The sequence below is a fragment of the Camelus ferus genome, chromosome 13, assembly GCF_009834535.1.
Source record: "Camelus ferus isolate YT-003-E chromosome 13, BCGSAC_Cfer_1.0, whole genome shotgun sequence".
In the NCBI taxonomy this organism is placed as follows: domain Eukaryota; kingdom Metazoa; phylum Chordata; class Mammalia; order Artiodactyla; family Camelidae; genus Camelus; species Camelus ferus.
This window is the reverse complement of record NC_045708.1, coordinates 23749729-23763656: the sequence shown is the minus strand read 5'-3', so window position 1 is coordinate 23763656 and position 13928 is coordinate 23749729. Positions and strand designations below refer to the sequence as shown.

At 50.7% G+C, this 13928-nt stretch overlaps 1 protein-coding gene and 1 non-coding gene across 2 annotated transcripts in view; one reads left to right on the top strand and one right to left on the bottom strand.

The window, feature by feature from the left end:
- CSMD2 (CUB and Sushi multiple domains 2) overlaps window positions 1-13928 on the top strand; it is a 473825-nt gene that overhangs the window by 156676 nt on the left and 303221 nt on the right.
- On the bottom strand, window positions 5968-6040 carry TRNAA-UGC. The gene has a single exon. It is a non-coding gene; the product is annotated as a tRNA-Ala (tRNA).

Sequence of the window (13928 nt, the reverse complement as noted above, 5' to 3'; positions counted from 1 at the left end):
ACACAAAGCTCCCACAGCTACCCTCCAACCATCTGGCTTCTGGCTTTTCAAAAAATAAAAGAGTTGCAAATATTCCACCAGTTTCCCAACTGGACAGAAAAGGAAAGAGAATAAAGGTGTCGTTTATTGACCTTCAGACGCTGCGAGGTACTGGCTTGTTTGGTCACAGAGCTGCTACGACTCAGCGCTCGCTGATGGAGCCTTTTTACAGGACTAGAACGCTAAGCATCACTAAGGTGACAGTCAGGCTGTTCAGGTAAAACAGCCACTAGCAGGCTGGCGCCTGGACTTGGACCCACGTTTCTGGCTCAAGTCTGCCCTTCATCCTGCCCACACGGGACAGCCATCTCGGGGGCCGAGGGGCCGGGTGTGAGGTCACAGCAGCTGAGCCTCACAAGAAACTTTGCCGAAGATTAGGCCACATTCTGAATTTTTGCCAAGGCCATGCCCAAGGCTCCCAGACTGATTTCCGCCTCCATCTTGTGCAAAAGAAAGATGGACATTGGCTGGCGTCTCCAACCGTGAATTCCAGCCCCAGCTCGCCACAAGGTGGCCGGCCGGGCTGCCCAAGCCAGCCCCTTCCTTCCTGTCAGCCTACGACTTCTCGCCTCTGAAGTGGGTGTCGTGGCATCAGTGTGCCACTGGCCAGGAAGGGCCCGCCAGGTGACATGCTGCAGTTTTGTGGCTGGATTTGGAGGCCTGTGAGAGAGCAGACGCCGGCCCAGGAGGTCTGGGCTGGTGGTGGGGCTGAGAGGTCTGGCCAGTGGTAACAGAGTCTGTACTGGGGATGCTTTTTTTCTGCCTAGGTAGCTTTTTTTCGCTCTGGTTTTTTCTCTTGAGGGGCCAGAGGTTGACTCATCTGTTTGTTGGACTTGAGCTGGGCTGCCAAGATGCGTGAGACAGAGCTGCTTCCTGAGACAGACGGATGGGTTGTAGGAAGAACTGGCCTAACGCCCCTATAAGTTAATCAGCTTCAGCTCAGACTCACGAAAAACCCAGCAGCTCATCTGTGCTTCTGTTCACAGCCTTCCACTCCTCTCAGGAGGATGGGATCCAGGAAGCTTAACCCCACAAGAGCCATCTGGAACACAGCAGATGTAGGGCGAGAAGACAGTAGGATAAAAGCTATGGCAGTCCTCTGGTGTCTAGGCCACACTGCCGACTTGGAGGGGTGAAGTGGGGGGCTTCTTTGTCTGGGGGAGCTGCAAAGGAGTGAATATACCTGACTTTCTAAATCGATGCTGTGTGCTGGTGTCTGAAGTTCGCTCCTCCAGACCCCCTTCCTGCCCTTCGCCACCCTGCTCTCAGCCCTGGGAAGCTGACGGGTATGGACCACATGAATGGGTCCTGTGCCCTCAGGCTTCCGTTTCAGTTTGGCCAACGGGGACCCCAACAGGACATCAGGGAGGGCGGGAGGTGAGGTCAAGGCATTCATCCTCTGCCTCCCTCCCCGCGGGCTCGCCTGGAGCTGGCTCTCTATCCCCAGACTGAAGGTCCCGGCTCCTTTTAAGGAGTCCTCTCTAAATGACACTCTCCTCCCACATTCAGGAACCGCTGCCTCTCCTTGTCCCCTCCTGCCGAGGGCGGGAAGAGCTCTGCTTTTACTAGCCTCTGAGGAGTCTGCTGTCCCTTGTGGCTTTCTTATACCTTGTCCTTCCCTTTGTAAATAGCCTCTTTATTAAACACTCCTCAAGTTATTCTAATTTGAGTGGCCATCTGTCTCCTGCTGGCTTCCTGACCGGTGTACCATGTTTCTAACCTTCCACTGTGAACAGCCGTGGAGGTGGGTGAGTAAAGCAAGTGCGGGCATCAATCCAAAGGAGAGCTTCTGGAGGCCCAAGGGCTGGGCAGTCACACAGCCTCGAGGGGTCTGCAGGGGCCAGTGTGCCTGCCAGGCAGCGGCAGCAGGACAGGGCCACATGGCTTGCCAAGAAGCGTCTAACGTCCTTTGTGTCATGAGATGACCTCTAGGCAGGGGCACTGCTCCAGAGAGCCAGGTAGTAAATGTTGCAGGCTTCGCAGACCACACATTTTCTGTTGCACGTCCTCAGCTCTGCCATTGTAGCTCAAAAGTAGCCAGAGACAACACAGAAACCAGTGAGTAGCTGTGCCCCGATAAAACTTCACAAACACAGGTGGTGGGCTAGGGGTTGTAAGCCTGCCAACCCCAGGCTAGAGATGTGAGTTTGGCATCTGCAAACTTTTTCATTGCAGTCTACAATGAGAAATGTATTTTATACCACGACCCGTTCATGTGTGTGCCAACTTCATAATAATATTTATACATCAGCGCATTTAACCCTCATAACAACCCTGTGTTGGGGACAGGGTCGGGGGTGCTATTTGTATCTCCATTATCAAGATAAGGTGTCTAGCACGGAGACTTTTCAGAAGCAGACGTTTTACAAAACTGTACTTACTATGCAAGTGATACCCTCTTTTCTATTCCGTTATAATCTCTTCTACTTTATCTTCTGTATTTAAAACACAGCCCACAGACTGATCGTATGACCTCCTCTAGGGTCACAGTCCATGGGTGGATTTGCAAAACACTGTCTAGGCGGGCTGGGCGGGGCTCCCACCTCGGAGGTTGTAAGAGCCTGTGCTCGGCAGTGATAACACCACATGGAAGGAACGTGGCCCGGCATATCTTTCATCACGGTGTTTCTCAAATCTGGGGGCAAGTGTCAAATTTGAGGAGCTTTTAAAAATCCCAGGCCACAACCACAACAACAGGAAGAGCAAAGGGCTGGCGGAGGCGTGTGATCAATGCTGTGATGCTTCCCCAACCCACTGCTGCCCCTCCTCCTGGAGGGCGGGAATCAGCGGCTGCACTCACCCTCTGAGCAAGGATTCTACGGCAGGTAGAATGATGGCTCCACGAAGATGTCCACCTCCTGAGCCCCGAAGCCCATGGATATGTAACCTTACATGGCAAAAGGAGCTTCCCAGATATGATTACGTTAAGGTTTTGGAGATGAGAAGATTATCCTGGATTATCCTGGGCAGACTTGATGTAATCACCTGGGTCCTCATTAGAGGAAGGCAGGAGTGTCAGACTTAGAGATGGAGGCGTGATTTCAGATGCGGAGGGTCAGAATCAGAGATTTGAAGATGCTACGCAGTTGGCTCTGAAGATGCAAAAAGAGACCACAAGCTGAGAAAGGAAGGTAGCCACTGAAAGCTGGGAAGAGCAGACCAACTGTTCACTCCTCAAGCCTCTGGAGGGAGCGTAGCTCAGTAGACACCTTGACTTTGGTGCAGTGATACCCAGTTTGGACTTCTGACCTCCGGCATTGTAAGATAATATATCTTGCTTAAATAAACCTTGTTGATTCAAGCCACCAAATGTGCCGTCATTTGTGAAAACAGCAATAGGAAGTGAACACAGTATCTTTCTCATCCAACTGGGGGTCTGTAACTCTTCCTGTGCTATTCTTAACCCCTACTTGGGTTAATAAAGATGAGAAATGGATGCCGCCGCATATTGGATTAGTCGAGGGAACAGGGAGTGCAATCTTACTCAATTTTACACGCTTCTTCTCTTACTCATAGACTCATTAAGTCACTAATTCACTCTCTCAGTTCATTCACTCCCTCATTCACCATTCATGTACACACATGCATGCACGCACACACACACACACACACCTCGGTAATAGCTGTGAGTTGCTGGAGCAGTGTGGCTGCTGCCTTGATGGCCACTGAGGGAATGAATGTCTCAGGAAGAGAGATGGTGGTAGAGAGAAGAATCTGCAGTTTCCTGGAAACCAGACTGGCGGGGAAGGCAGGGTCCTAAGAAGCTAGATCAAGGCTCTTCAGCACTGACCGCATGCCAAGAGCTGTAACTCCATCAGATGTGACCCTGGTATTTGAACAAAAAATGATAATGCTTTAGGTATATCATCTCCAGAGAGATTAACTTGTCCAGGGCAAATGAGAAATGTTGGACTGGACCCTGGAACAAAAACCGGGGTGGGGGGCATTAGTGGAAAAACTGCGGAAATGTGAATAATATCTTGCATTAAATTAATAGCACTGTGCTAACGTTGATTTCTTAGTTTTGATACATGCAGTGTGGTTATGTAAGATGCTCATATTAGGGGAAGCTGGGGGAGGGATATACAGGACATTTCTGTACTGTCTTTGAAACTCTGTTCTCATTTCATAGCAGTAAGTGACAGCCAGGCCTCAAACTCAGGCTGGCTTGACTCCTAAGTCAATGTGTTTAGCCTCCACTGGTGGTCTAGGAACTCCCTTGGCTGGGGCCAAGGAGAAGAGGAGGCTAGGAAGGAACAAGGCCAAGTATTACAGGAGGAGAAAGGGTTGGGATAAGGGATCTAAATCTCAACACTTAAGGGATTCAGGGGAGACTTTTCTTATCTGCATTGATTCTGATTCCAGACGCATCTGGCAAAGTTATCCCCAGTTCATAACAAGCCCTGAGTCCAGCAGGTAGACTGACCTGGGTGGCCCACTGAACCACACTGGCATCTGGGGGTACACGTGGAGCCTGGGTCCACTCCTAAGGGTGGAGGCTGGCCGAAGCCGAGTGAGGGTCAGCACCCAGCCCAGTGGACTAGTGACCAGATGGACAGGAAATGGGACAGGTGATCAGGCACAAGGATCGGGTCAGCACGGGGTGGGGCTAGGCATGCCCATTTACCTTTGGCGGGATGCAGCAACGGGAGAGAGGACCAGTTCTAGAACAAGACCAGCTCAGGAGATCACCACCACAGCGAGCTGTGGAGACCCCTCACGGGCCTTGACAAAGCCACTCCCTTACACCACAGAGTAGGAGGAGTGGCCCCAGATCTTTCTGACCATGCCCCTGCCTCTTTCAACCACAGTGGGCATCTTTTGTTTTGTCTGCTGGCACCCCTCCCTTCTTTCAAGCACATCCCCTCTTGGGGAAGACTGCCCCCCAGATCAGTAGTGGGTTCCAGCAGGGCCCATGCCCTTGGCCCCAGGAGTGGGTGCACCCTCCAGCTAGACTAGTTGGAGGCTTCCAGTGAGCTCTTTCTAACTGGGACCAAGGGAAGAGATCTCTGTCTTCTCCCTGGAGGTGAAGATGAAAAGGTGACTCAGGGAGCTAGAAGGGGTGGCCATAGTTCCAACCTTGAGCAGCTGCCGTCTGCAGAGAGAGGGTGGAGCCTGCAGGCAGAGCACAGCACAGACAGGACACAGAGGGAGGGCATCTGAGTGGCATCTGAGTCCCCGGGTCCAGTCATCCCTGGGGCCAGCTACGGTTTGGCTACAGCAGCCAATAATTTCTTCTTCACCTGGATTTGATCTGGATTTCTGCCACTTGAAACCACAAGTGTAAACCATTAACTTAGACATGATGGGGGTGAATGATATAAGAAGGCAGGAACTCCCCTCCCCTGTTTTTCAATTCTTACTTCCCATCTCCTTCCTATCTCCTTCCTCTCCGCTCTACTTGTGTTTGCTCCAGCAGAGTAATGGCTGGGTCTCCGGTGTGTGGTTCACACTGTATGTACGGACACTAGGACATCGTGGCCCTCAATAACAGCCAATGCTTTTTGAGAACTCGCTGTGTGCCAAGCCTTGTACGGAGAGCTCCGAAACCCATTATCTCACGTAAACCTCCTAGAGTTCTAAGAGGTGGGTGCAGTTGTTAGCCTTATTAAATAGATGGGGAAGCTGAGGCCCAAAGTAGGTCAATTACTTGGCCAGAGTTAGACAGCTGGGAAGTGTAGAGTGAAGACTTGAACCCAGGCAGGTGCCGTCCAGGACCCACCTGCTTAATCTCTACCCAACACTGCTCTGTATTCAGTAAACGTTAGTCCCTTTGCCCATGAGTCTCCCTTGCTGTACCGAGATAGGACATGACCAAGAATTGTGGCTGCTGTGTCTTGAAGTCTTAGCAGGAGTTTATTTATTTATTTGTTTTCACGGAGGTACTGGGGCTTGGGTGGGGGGGTAAATTAGGGTTCTTGATTTTCATGGAGGTACTGGGAATTGAACCCAGGACCTCGTGCATGCAAAGCATGCGCTTTACCACTTGAGCTATGCCCTCCCCCCAGCAGGAGTTTGTGAGCACCACTGCATCACCTTGAATCGTCACAGTTGCACTGAGATGCACACTGGGAAAAGAAGGGCTCAGGGGGGTAAAGCAACCTCCCCGAGGTCACGTAGCCAATGGATTTGGAGGCAGGACCAGAATCCAGCTGCATCTGACTTTAGGACGGCTTCCTGCCTGACCTCGTGTCCCTGATCCCCGAGACGTTTGAGCCCATCCATTCTCCAGCCTCCTGGGAGGCTCACTCCCTCAGCCAGGGCTTCAGAGCTGCCCAGCTGCCAGGCAGGGCTGGCCAGCTGCCTCCTGGAGGAGGAGAGAGAGTGTTGAGGAGGCTCCAACTCAGAATGGCAGTCGAGTGGCAGGCAAAGGCTGGCGTGGGAGGCTTCTCAATAAGCCATCTGCAAACATTTCCTCTCGAGAAGTATTATCCAAATGTAATCCCCAGAGGACTCTGCAAGGCATACACTGCCACCCTCCCTGGAATAGAGGCAGGTCCCTTTTCTGAGTCAGGTTTGTGGTGACAGGCAGAAGCTGGCCACGGCTGAGTAAGCCGGAGCTCGTGGAGGCCAGGCTGGAGCTGCCCAAGGGAGAGAGGGAAGGTGGCCGCCAGGAGCATCTGCTATGCTGGGTACCCCAGAGTGCCCTGCCCCTTCGCCCCTGCACTGTCCTGTCACCAGAGTGGATGCAGACATCTTTACGTCCCCAGGGAAATGAGGCCAGGCTGTTCTTGGGTCTGCTTAATCCCTTTGTGCTCTGGAGGGTAGGGCTCAAGGCATTGATAAGATCCCATTTCCTCCCTTCTCAAACCTAAACATGGGAGTAAGATTGTTTACATCTATAGAGACACCTACTGTGTGTCAGGCAGAGTCCTGGACACATTATGTGCAAGAGTACAGGAATCCCATTTCACAGATGAAGAAACTGAGGCTCAGAGAACTTAAAGCACATGCCCACATTTCACAGCTAGTTAATAGTGGAGCCCAGGTTCAAATACAGGGCTGTCTGTTTCCACAGACCGGGCCTTTAACCCTTGACCTTCTTAAACCTATTGCTTCTGTGTAGGGGAACAAGACAGGTGATGAACTAGACAGGTGTGTCTCCATCTAGGCAGAGACTGGAGCCAGGAAGGGGAGAGGGTCTAGGTAGAGCATGAGTGAGCCTTGGTCACCAGGCTTCTAAGACCTGCACCCTGATACTGGACCAAGCCTGATGGGGTAGGCTTTAATATCTTCGGGCATGGAGACCATCAGTTCTCTAGGTTGCATCTCAGGTCTAATCTGTAACAACAGAGACTCAGGCTGAGGGCAAGGAACAGCCAGCTGAGGGCCCAGCAGCTGGTGAGGGCCTGGACTGCTCTTAGATTCTGTCCCAGTCTGACTGGAACAGGACCCAGAGGAGGACGAATGCATGAGGTGCAGGACATCTTATAAGAGTGATGGTTGGGGGCAGCAGCAGAGGTGGAAGAGATGATGCTGGGACACCCTTTTCCCAGATCTCCCCCGGGAGAGCCAGGCCTTCTCCTGGACAACATGAGTGCACAGTCCCATCAGCTGATTGGCTCAGCTTGGGTTACGTGGCCACCCCAATCCAATCAGCTGTGGCCTAGGGTCACGTGGCTGCCCCTTTCAGGAACCATGAGTTGAGGGAGGAGACTGATCTTCAGAGCCATCTAACACTCAGAAAAGGGTACAACCACCTGACTTAGACCTGGAGACAGAAAAGGAGAGAGTTGGGCATCCTCTGAAAGGTTGTTGGGGACCCACCACAAGCCCCCTGGCCCAGAGCTTGGCCCCCAGCACCAGTTCCCATCTCCAGACCCAACCCCATTCTGTTCACTGTAGCATCATGGGCACTGCCTCTCCACAGAGTCAGGAAACGCCTCACCCAGCAGCCCTGCCCACTGAGCAGGGGATGGAAGGAACTGACACCCCAAGCCACTCCCCAGACCTTCTCAGTGTGCCCCCCAATGCACAGCCCCAGGACATCATGATGACACTCTCATCCCAACAGCAGGCACAGCCAGGAGCCCTGTCCCTCAGCACTCCCAGGCTCAGGCACTCACCCTCCAGGGAGCAGTGCATCTGGAGGAAAAGCATTTACCTGATGTAGGTTGTGTGGGTTCCCTGGAGCTCACAATTAGCTGAGCAGGGAGGAGCCCTAACAATTTGTTGAGTTTATTGAGTTGCTTCTGGGGAAGAAGGAACATTTACCCATGTTGATTACCAGACTCCACTGTTACTGCTCTGGGGATACGTCATCATGAGAAGAGTTTCCCAAAAAGGGACCAGCAGCTGCCAAGAAAATGGGGACCGAGGGCTGAGGGACCAAGGGGGTGGGGCAGCCTGTCTTCATGGGAGATCAAGATGAACCCCAGCGTGGCTTCCAAGCTCCTCCCTGCTGTCCTCAGGCTTCCCAGCTTACCTGTCTTTTCCTCTGCTTTCCCCACACATGCCCTCCACTTCCTCCAGCAGGACCCCATTCATTCGTTCATTTACTCAAACGTTCCTTCTTCCCATGAACAGTATTTTCTGAGCCCTTCTCCTCTATCCAGCACTCACAAGGTACTGGAGAAAGAACTGAACAAGGAAGAAACCACTCCTGTCTTCAGGGAGCTCAGTTTGATGGGGAAGCAGACCCCTGAAGGATGCTTAATGAGACAAACACTGTGGTGGAGAAAGTGCTAGGACTCTTTGCAAGAGAGGATGAGGTACCAGGGAGAAGCCCACCAGCCTTCCTGGAGCCAGTGGCCATGAGATAACACTGATGGATGAACAGGAAGTAGCTAGAAAAAGGGTAGGGGTGGTCAACGTGGACAGGGAAAGTGTGGCCAGCAGGTGAATTCTTGATCTTTGGAAACATTCAGAACAGATCTTGGCTGACCATTTGTCAAGGATGAAGGAGCTGGGATTCATATGTAGCTGGGCAGCAGAAGGCCCTTGAAATTCTCAAATAAGATGTTAAAACCAGCAGGTTCCCACTCCTGACAGCAAAGGGAGCTCATTAGAAGAGATGCCCTGCTCTTGAAAGCAAGAGACTGCCCTTTGCTGGTTTGTGCATTCATTTTCCCCTTCATTCATTCATTACATGTGTAATAAAAGTGCTTTCACCATCTCTACCCAAGCAGCGCCCTGGAGTGGCTGGTACTCCCAGCCTTGATAGACCTTCCTTTCCGATGCCCGGTGGCACTCGGAGCACCTGGCTGCCTGCTGGCTGTCTCCCACCCCGACCCTCAGCGCCCATGCACTTCGGGGCCCCCGCCAGCTGAGCCCTGCACTTTCTGAGAATCAGATGGGTTGGCTGCCAACTCTCTCGGTGCCAGTCATACTTGTTATTGTAATTATGGGATTTAAATTAAACATCACATAAACTGATGAAATATGAGTGTTAAAGGAAGTATAGTTGCATCTGTGGAAACTAAATTGAATGCTTTGGCCTGATTCCATGAAGGAGAATCTCTAAAAAGAATTGCTTCCTAAATATTAGGTGCGAGTGAGTGAGAGAACGGCCCCCCACTGAGCCAGGTCCAGCGGGGGCAGGGACCAGGTCTGTCTCGTCCACAGCTGCATCCTCAGTGCCTAGCACAATGCCTGGCCCATCACGGGTGCTCCGCAAATATTTGTTGACTGGATGAGCGGTGGCAAAATTGGAACTGGTGAGCCATGCATTACGAGTGTCATTTATGTAAGATAGACAATACAGAAAAGAAACCATGGTCAAGGGAAAGACCTGACTCCTGCATGAATGGACTGGCAGACAAATGTACCTTTAAGTACTGTTACATTACAGTGAAATGTTTAAGCTGTGTATGTATTCTTTTACTAATCCCTACTTAGAAGTTGTGTTGTTTTTTTTTTTACCATCTGCATCATCTACAAGGCTTCTATGGTCGGCGTCAGTCAACTCTGTAAAGGGCGAGATAAATATTTTTGGCTTTGCAGGTGATAGTTCCTGTCACAACCACTCAGCTCTGCCTTTGTAGCACGAAAGCAGACACTATGTAAATGAAGGAGCGTGGCTGTGACCCCAGCAAGACTTTACTGACAAAAGCAGACAGCAAGCTGTCGTTTGCCAACCCCTGTTCTCTGGAACTGATCTGTTCTGTGTGCCAGGCACTGTGCTACGTGGCTGGACACATTGAGCCAAACAAAATTCTGTCCCTGTGCTTATGGGGTTTGCCTTCAAGTCAGGGAGATGGTTATTGAGTCAAAAGATGATTGCAATTTGTCAGGCTCAGTGCAAAGGTGGGGCGTGTCCATGGTGCAAAGGGAACACCACAGTGGTGGAGGGAACTGCTCCTCCCCTAGGGGCAGGGAGAGGGAAAGGTGGAAAAAAAGAGGCATGGGATTAGGTTTATGGGATCAGTGATGTTTTCCCAGGTAGTCAGGTGGGGTAGCAGGGAAGGGCATTCCAGGTAGAGGGAATAGCATATGCAAAGACTGGAAACATGAAAGTACCTGGAGCTCAAAGTGGGTATCGCTGGAGAGGGAAGACAATAAAAGGCTTAGTCTTGATCCTGGAGCCAGTGGACCTTTGCTGCTGGGTTTCCAGCAAAGCAGCAACTTGAGCAAATGCTTCCCCGACACCTTCACAGAGTCTGGAAAACAGATAGGGCAGAGGGCAGATCAGAAGCCTGTCTCTCTAGTGCAGGTGAGGGGTGATGCGGTCATGGGGTGGAGAAGACTTGATCACAGTTGGCCATGGGAGTGAAGGAGGGAAGGAATGAAGGATGATATCTGGGTTGGGTGACTGGGAGGAGGGGGCAGGTCATGGGGAGAGAGAACACTGAGGAGCAGGAACACTGCAGGGAAGCTTTGGTTTGCTCAGAGCACAGTAAACAACCCCTAAAACATACAGTTAGGCAGCCAGGAGTTGAATCTTTTTTTTTTTATTGTCGTTTTGTTGATTAACAATGTTGTGTTAGTTTCTGGTGTACAGCATAGTGATACGGTTATATATATACACACACACAGACACACACAAATTCATTTTAATTATAGATTATTACAAGCTATTGAATGGAGTTCCCTGTGCTATGCAGTAGGACCTTGTTGAATCTTTATAGGATGCCTTAGGCCTCTCAGAACTGCCTCAACACCCCGGGTGAGCAGGCACTGCTGGGAACCAGAGCCTTGGGAAGCCAAGGGGCCTCTTTCCAGAGATAAGTCTAGAGGCTGGGGACTAGCAGCCTACAGCCAAAGGAAACTTGCATTGATGCCAGGCCTTCACCCACTTCCTGGAAAATATATAACATCATGGGTTTGTCTTGGACAAAGGGTTTTTCTCAACGTAGCAAGAGTCCTAGACATTTGACTAAAGAAAAACTGATATGGAAATCATTTGTGTTGAGACTGGATGTCAGGGCTGAGTCAATGAAGTCTCACTTCAGGGATGAGAGGGAGCTTGGGAGGGGGAACAGGAGTCAGCCTCCAACAAGGGCCTGGGTACCCTTTGCCGCCGCCACCAAGACATTTCCAGAAGGGTTTCCCTAGTTGCAGCACAGCATCCTCCCCATCCCCTGGGGAGAAGAGCAGATGGCAGGAGGGAAGGGTAGAGGGTTTGGGAGTGGGGTGGCAAGCATCTCCTATATGTCATATTCTCCCCCGGGCAGCCTATGGGTGGAGGGGTGATTTATGCTTAGCCCTGGAAGATTCTTCAAGCCTGAATCAGATCTAGGCTGTGCACGTAGCTTGGTTAATAGATCAAGCCCACAGAAGGTGCACTGGAAACACAGAAGCCAGAGGCTATTGACTGAGGAGTGGAGATTGCACAGAGGAGACGTAGAAGCTGTACCTTGTAGATGATAGGCTTTGCAGGAACTTCCCATGTCTGGGGAAGCACAGTGGGAGTGGTACCCACTGGCAATCACAGTGCTTGTACACAAGATGTGCTTCGTGAGTGAATGAATGAACATTCCCCCGAGGATGCCCATTTTAGGGAATGCTGAGATTCAGACCAAGATCTCCCAGTGTTCCTCCCTCTCAGTTTAAAATTAGACAGCATTTCTTTGCAGAGTCACTGTTGTCATCTTGCGGGGGCGTCTCTCAGCACCCCAACTATATGAGAAGCTTCTTAAGAAGGAATGCTTTCCGCACAATCTGCTCTGAGCTCTCCTATTACCGAAAGCAGAGCTTAGAGCTTTCTGCAGAGGAACTCAAGACTACTTTTTCCATAATCAACTACATGCATTTAAAGGAGTGATTTTTTTTTCAATTCTCCCCAAGCCAGATTCCATTAATGAAGCCCCATTTAACAGAAGTCAATTTACCAAAAAGAAAAAAAATGAGCGTAATTGCTTAAATACATTTTATGTTGTACTGCAGTAGCAATTTCCTGGGCGAACTTGGAATTGCCTAGGCCCCACGTAATGAAGTTAATGTGGACAGAAAGGTTTGAAGGGGAGAATCTCTCTTTGTGTTTCTCTCCTTTAATTATGATTCTAACAGGGAGCAAAATTAAAGAGGATCCTGGGGGGAGGAGGGAGGGAAAGAAAAGGAACAGAATGGGATTCAGCCTAAACTGTCCCACTGCCTTCCTACCCTGAGTACATAGGTTCTAAATGGAATGGTTTGGGTTTGAATCCCATTTCTACCACTTAATAGCTGTGTGGCCTTGTACAAGTTTCTTACCCTCTCTGTGCAGCCAGGTGGCGCCATGGCATAAAGAGCAGCAAGGGCAAAGGCAGAGAAAAACAAAAAAGCACTGTGTGTTCAGGTTCATGTAAAGTCTTCTTTTAACCGGAGAATGGGGTGTGTGTGTCTGTGTTTGGGGGGTGGGGGGTGATGTGCTCTAAGAGGGTAGGCAGGCAAGAGTAAGACCAGGAAGGTGACATTTGATCAAAGGCTTTGAGGCAGTGAGAGGGTGAGCCAGATGGAGATCTGGGAGAAGAGCCAGCCAGCTGGCAGAGGGACCGTCAAGTGCAAAGGCCCTGGGGCAGGAGCGGGCCTGGCCAGTTTTGAACAGTCTGGAGACCCATGTGACTGAAGCATACAGAATAAGTAGAGGAGGAGACAGGAGAGGTGAAGACACACTGGCTTTTCTAAGGCCTATTGGCCCTGATAAGGTCTTTTACTCTAAGGATTGAAGCCATTGAAGGTTTGTTTTGAATTAACTCTATTAGGATACAATTCGCATGAAATAAAATGACCCATTTAAAATGTACTGTTCTTGGGGCTTTGACAAATGTGTTCATGCCATATAACCAGCATCTCATTCAAGGTGCAGAGCACTTCCATCACCCCAGCTGGCTCCCCTGTACTCCTTCCCAGGCAGCCCCACCTGTACCCCTTAGCCCGGCGCTGCCAGCACTGCTGTGCTTTCTCTCACTGTAGGTTAGTCTTCTCCAGAGTTTCACATACACGGAATCATACAGTACACACTGTTTCATCACTCAGCAGCATGCTCTGATTGTCATTCACGTTGTTGTGTGTATCAAGAATTTGTCCTCCTCATTGGAGAGTTTTGAGCAAGGCATGACACCATCGCAGTGGCAGGGTTTGATGGGATGATTCCACACGGAAGCCTCTAATTCCCTGATAGATGCCAAGACAAACTCTCGAATTTCTGACTTATGTCCAAGGAAGCAGGAGGAGGGCAGTGAAGAAGCATGGGCAGCACAGAGCCATGAGAGTCTAAGCCTTGGGAATGAACCATTCACAGGATTCCTAGGAGCGGGGGAAGGTGTGGGAGCAATGGGAGGCGGGCAGTGACCCTTCGCTCCCCCAGCCTGTACAAGTGCAGGTGGGGGTTAGAGCAGATCCCAGGGCTGGAGAAACCTCACTGACTAACTGACTTCCAGTTACAGCCTGGATCATTACTCTCTTCCCGCTCTTGGGATCCCAGCACCCTCCCCTCATTCTATTTTGCAATAAACAGCTTTTGGTTCTGA